Raw genomic sequence first — 6,000 nt, 5'->3', positions numbered from 1 at the left:
GTGTGTGGGGGGGAGGGGGGAGAATGGAGAAGGGGGAGAAGGGAGCTCAGAGAAGAGAGAATGATCGAGAGAGAGACTGTGTGCGTGTGTTGTGTTGTGTGCGTGTGTGGTGGCGTGTCTGTGTGTGTGTGGTTGGGTCATCTGACTCACCTGACAACTTTTAAAATCACTTTTTACAATTTCAGACCATGGACAAAAATAATAGTGCTTTCATAATGAAACCGTGTGCCACTGTGAGTCTGTAATATTCTTTCACATTCAAAACCGTGTGCCACTGTCTGTGATATTCTTTCACATTCTCAGAGGTGGAGTATCAGAGCCATGCAGAGCATTTTCGTTTCTTCTTCTTCCCTTACCCCTTTCAAAGCCATTATAGATCCATTCCAGAGCTTGAACACAAAGGGTTCAATATTTAAAGTAAGTTTACAAACTTATATTTATATTATTGTAATTTATACAACAACAAAAAAATTTGTGTGGACTCGTATGTTACTTTTTTTTAAGTAATTAATACTTGCATGTTAATTTTTGTAAGTAATTAAGTAATGTTAACAATTATATGTTAATTTTTTAAGTAATTAAGTAATGTTGTATAATTATTCCCTAGGATAATTTTAATATGTTTAATGTTATTTATTATTTTATTAATATTAGGTTTTATTATCAAATTGGATTATTCATTAAATTGGATTATTATTAAATTGGATTATTATTCATCACTATGTTTTATATTAGGATTATTTTTTTATCAAATTGGATTATTATTCATTAATATTAGGTTTTATTATTCCATATTATTTTTATAATTACTTAAATTTTTACAATCATTTTCTTTACTTCGTATTTAATTCTTCTGTAGAATAACTTTATTATTTAAGCTCTTTTATATAACCGTCATCACTACTATATTTTTTGGCCAAAAAATAATTGTCTAATTTTCATGAAAAATAAATATAGATACGTTTAAGATGTCCAGTGGAGTTACTAAACGTGATCCAGCTTGGGAACATGGAGACCCAATAGACGGAAACAAACATGGCACAATTTGCAAATATTGTGGTCGGGTAATGAAGAGTGGCGGAGTGACACGACTTAAGTACCATCTTAGTGGATTAGATCCAGCAAAAAATGTCCAACGATGCGATAATGTCCCCTCAGAAGTGAAAGCATTCATCAGCACATTATTAAAAAATAAAAAACAACAGAAGGAAAAGATAACACATGGAATGGAAAATATTCGAGCTGGGCTACGAGGAGAAGTCATTGGCCAAGCGGTTGACAGTGATGATGATGACGATGAGGACGAATGTGATGATGACATGGGACCTGAAGAACGACGCAGTTTGAAACAAGCATTACGTGCCTCCAAACAGTCAACATGGGAAAGAGAACACCTTCATAAAATTCCTAGTAGAGCAAAAGGTTTCGGGACAAGTGGTGGTGCACAAATGAGAGAATCACAACCAACACCACCAATAGCCCCAAGTTTATATAAGTCATCCAAAGCACGTCAAAAGAGTGTTTGGAGTTATTTCACTGGAGGTAATGTGAATGAGGGAATGGGGCATCTAATTAGCAAGTTCTTTATCTATGAAAATGTCCCTGCTGAGAAAGCATCATCACATCATTTCAAAAATATGGTAGTGGGATGTCAACAAGCCGGTGTTGGAGTACAACCTCCCACTCCCTATGAGATAAGAAACAAATATTTGGATATGGAGTATAAAGACATTGGCGAGTATGTTAACAAGTTGAGGTCAAAGTGGGAAACTAATGGTTGCACAATCATGTGTGACGGATGGACTGGCCCGACCAGATTGTCTATCATAAACTTCATGGTATACTCCAAGAGAAAGACAATTTTTTTGAAGTCTGTTGATGTTTCAGACCATATAAAGAACTACAAGTATATTTACAAATTATTGAGGGATGTAATCATGGAGGTGGGAGAGCATAATGTTGTCCAAGTCGTGACCGACAACGGTTCTGCATTTGTCAAAGCTGGAAAAAAGTTAATGAAGCATCATAATGTGTTTTGGACATCATGTGCAGCACATTGTATTGATCTCATGTAGGGGTGGGTTCAAAAAACCGAAAACCGAAAACCAAACCGAACCGAAACCGAAAAAACCGAACCGAACAAAAAAACCGAACTGAATTGAAAAAACCGAACCGAACCGAATTCTTTTGGTTCGGTTCGGTTTTAGTGATCTAGAAACCAAACCAAACCGAACTGAACCGAATTAATTAAATTAATTTTTTTATTTAATTATTTGTTTTGGATATTATTTTCTAAACCCAATTTGTAAGTTAAAATGTGCTAAACCCAATGTGTTGCCAAACTTTAAGCTCAAAATATTAAAAAAAAGTCCTATAAAAACTTTAAACCCTAACCTATTATTTATCTCCCATATAAGGTTCCGGAGTAAAACCTCATCCTGAAGTACCTACATCCATCTCCATAGCACTGTCTACTTCTGTCTCAGCTTTCTTTTCCAAATCTACTCTTATATAACATGTAACAGAATCCATAAACATTTATTTCGGGTAGATTACTTAGGGAATTTGTGATGGAAAAAAATCCAACACATACTAAATAAATCCACCCATGCATTACTTTTACTAATCAAGTTGTCAACATGCAGTTACAAGCAAACAACCCTGATCTTTGAACAACATCATACAATTTAACTTTTCTAAGTCATTTGTACGATTTTTGTGTTGTGAGGTTGTTAGTTTGGACTTTGGAAGACTTGATTGATGATTTTAGTTCAACTTTAAATGTTTATTTTCATTGTCTTTGATTATAGTTATAATGCTTATGTTATGATTGTGTTGCATATGTTAAAATTTAAAATTTCAATGTTTTTCATTTTTTGAAAGAAAAAAAAAACAAAAAACCGAAACCGAACCGAAAAAAACCGAAAAAAAAATGAACCGAACCGAACCGAACCGAAATTTCGGTTTGGTTTCGGTTTTGGCAAAAAACCGAACCGAATTAAACTGAACCCACCCCTAATCTCATGTTTGAGGCAATAGGGAAGAGAGAGAATGTTGCTACTGTGGTAAAAAGAGCTAGAACAATCACAAATTATATTTACAATCACGGTTAGTTGTTGGCAAAGATGCGAGAATTTTGCAAATGAGACATTATTCGTCCAACTACCACTCGATTCGCCACCAACTATATTGCATTAGACAGCCTACTTAAGAAGAAAGCAGGGTTGAAGCAACTATTCACTAGTGACAATTGGGCCAACCACAATTTGAGCCGCTCAAATGCAGGTCGTATGGTGGAAAGTATAGTGCTTGATCATGATTTTTGGACTCAATCAGAACATGTGTGCCAAGTGTTTGAACCTCTTTACAAAGTTTTATGGATCGTTGACACAGAAGTGTATCCTACTATGAGGGCAATATATGAGTTGATGCGTGTAGTGAAGGATGAATTGGAAAGAAAACATGGTGCAAGGTGGGTCATAAAGATAATTGAAGACCGATGGTATAAAACATTATACCACGATTTGCATGCAGCAGGTATAAATTATGTCATAATTTGCAATTCACTTCTTTAGTTGCATACGTATTATTTCTCTTATTAGAGTATGTGTTTCTTTGAACAGCATATTATTTGAATCCTCGATACCAATATAGACCCAGTGTTGGAGATGATGGTACCCTTATACGTGTGGTACATAATGTATACTCTAAATTAGACCCTGCATCACCAGCAGTTGGCCAATTTGGAAATGAGGTACACAATTACTTAAATTATAATAATTACTTTGTTGGATTAAACTAACACGATTTATTGAATTCAGCTAACATGGTTTAAAGATGCAAGAAGAACTTTTGGAGAACCAACAACAGTTGCTGCTCGAACAAAAATGTCTCTTAGTGAGTGTAAACATATTTCACGATAAGTTTATAATAGAATTTGTTGGAGTTATTAGGCTTATCAACATTGTTTTTCATTGTAGCTGAATGATGGATCATGTATGGGACCGATGCACCAACTGTGAGAAAGTTAGCAATCAAAGTATTATCACAAACAGCTTCCTCATCTGCTTGTGAAAGAAATTGGAGCACATTTGCACTCATACACACAAAGCAAAGAAATAGGTTGGCTCATAGTAGGTTGGAAAAATTAGTTTATTGCTACTACAACATGAAGCTTCAAATTCAAGATAAGGAAGCAGAAATAGATCATGTCGACCGTGGTGACCCACTAGATGTGTTTGATATTGTTGCTGAAGATGATGATACAGAGGGTAACCAACTTTATCAATGGATTAGACCTCTTCATTTAGATGATGATGAAGGCAACCCAGCTCCCAGAGTTGCTGAAGAATCACATAATGAAGGGATAAATGTAGAAAGAGTATTAGAGGAGAGGTGGGATCTAGCAGCGCTGACTCTTTGGAAAAACTTTTGCGCCCAATACCAAGAAACACTGGAATTCCACCTTCTTCCAATCCTACACAACCACAACATCGTGCTGATACTAATGATAACTCTAGTACAAGATCAGGAGACTCACCTACCACCGGAGGTGGGAATGATGAAGGATATAGTGGAGCTGGAGGTAGTGGTGGTGGATATGGAAACTATGTTGGACCACCTCCCGGATTTATGAGCCTCTTCACTGGTGAGGCAAACTTCACGCATGCAACACAGGATGAGGACCATGGCAGTAGGCGGGCAGGACCAGGAATTGGTGCAATAGGGAAGGACTATACTCGTAGAGAAAGAGGTAAGGGGATTTTGTCAAGTCAAGAAGATGACTCATTATCTATAACTTCAGACTCTGTTGGAGTGGGAAGTAGTAACTATGGTTATACTCATAACCAACCATTTCCTTACCCTTCATATCCCATTCCTGTTGGGATGGAATCGAGCGACTCATGAAAACAATCCGAGACTCAATCTTTAAATGATTTTGCTTATGGACAACGTCAACCAATCTCGGATCCATATGCGTGGCATGTTAACAATTACATGCAAAACTATTTTGGGGATTTATCATTTGATAACTACTCTTCACAATACACTCACTCTACACATAGAGATGACGAAGATAGTGAAAAATTTGAACCCCATAGGAACTCTATGTGGTACTAAGTCACTCATGTATCTTACCATGCAATGTATAAAGTGTAAAATATTGTACTAATTCATTATATATAAATGATTATGGTGTGTTTAAACTTCTTTCATTAATTACTACATATTTTCTACACTCACAATGTTTGCCAGCTCGCTATATAATCAACTTGATAATGTTAAATCCATCATGCAATGCATTTCCTTCCAATTTTTTGTGATAAACTAATAGATAATTGACTAAATAAACATCCTGCAAAGTTTCAATAAAAATTTCCAAGTTTTTCCTACAATTTCCGTGGTTTCCATATTATTTTTATCGATATCGATAATATCCCGATATTTCCATCGATATTTCCGTATTTTCGAACTACCGATATTTCCGATATCATCGATATTTAATACCTTGATTACAACAGACATATCAAGAAGATGGTGTCCAAATCAACGCGCTAGCAGATGAGATGTGATGGAAACCCGAAGAGGACACCGAACACATCATTCTTGATCCCTAGCAGTCGAATAAGATTGCTAGAATCGGCTCACGTCTGAGCTCGAAAGAAAAAGCTCATGGCTTTCTTTAAGGAAAATTGTGACATTTTTGCATGGTCACCTTCTGACATGCCCTAGTATCGACCCTAAGATAGCTTGCCACAAGTAGCACGTCGATCCCGTTGCTAAACCAGTGATCCAAAAGAGAAGACATTTCGCACCTGAACGAGTGGCGATCATTGAAGTGGAAATCGACAAGCTACTGGAGGCTGGGTTCATAGAAGAGGTAACACACTCAACATGGCTTTCCAACGTCGTGCTAGTAATAAAGAAATAGAAGGGTAAATGGATGGTTTGTATAGACTACACCAACCTCAACAAACCATGCCCAAATAATCTTTATCC

Source organism: Malus domestica, chromosome 14 (genome assembly GCF_042453785.1).
Source record: "Malus domestica chromosome 14, GDT2T_hap1".
NCBI classification, from domain to species: domain Eukaryota; kingdom Viridiplantae; phylum Streptophyta; class Magnoliopsida; order Rosales; family Rosaceae; genus Malus; species Malus domestica.
This window is presented reverse-complemented; position numbering follows the sequence as displayed.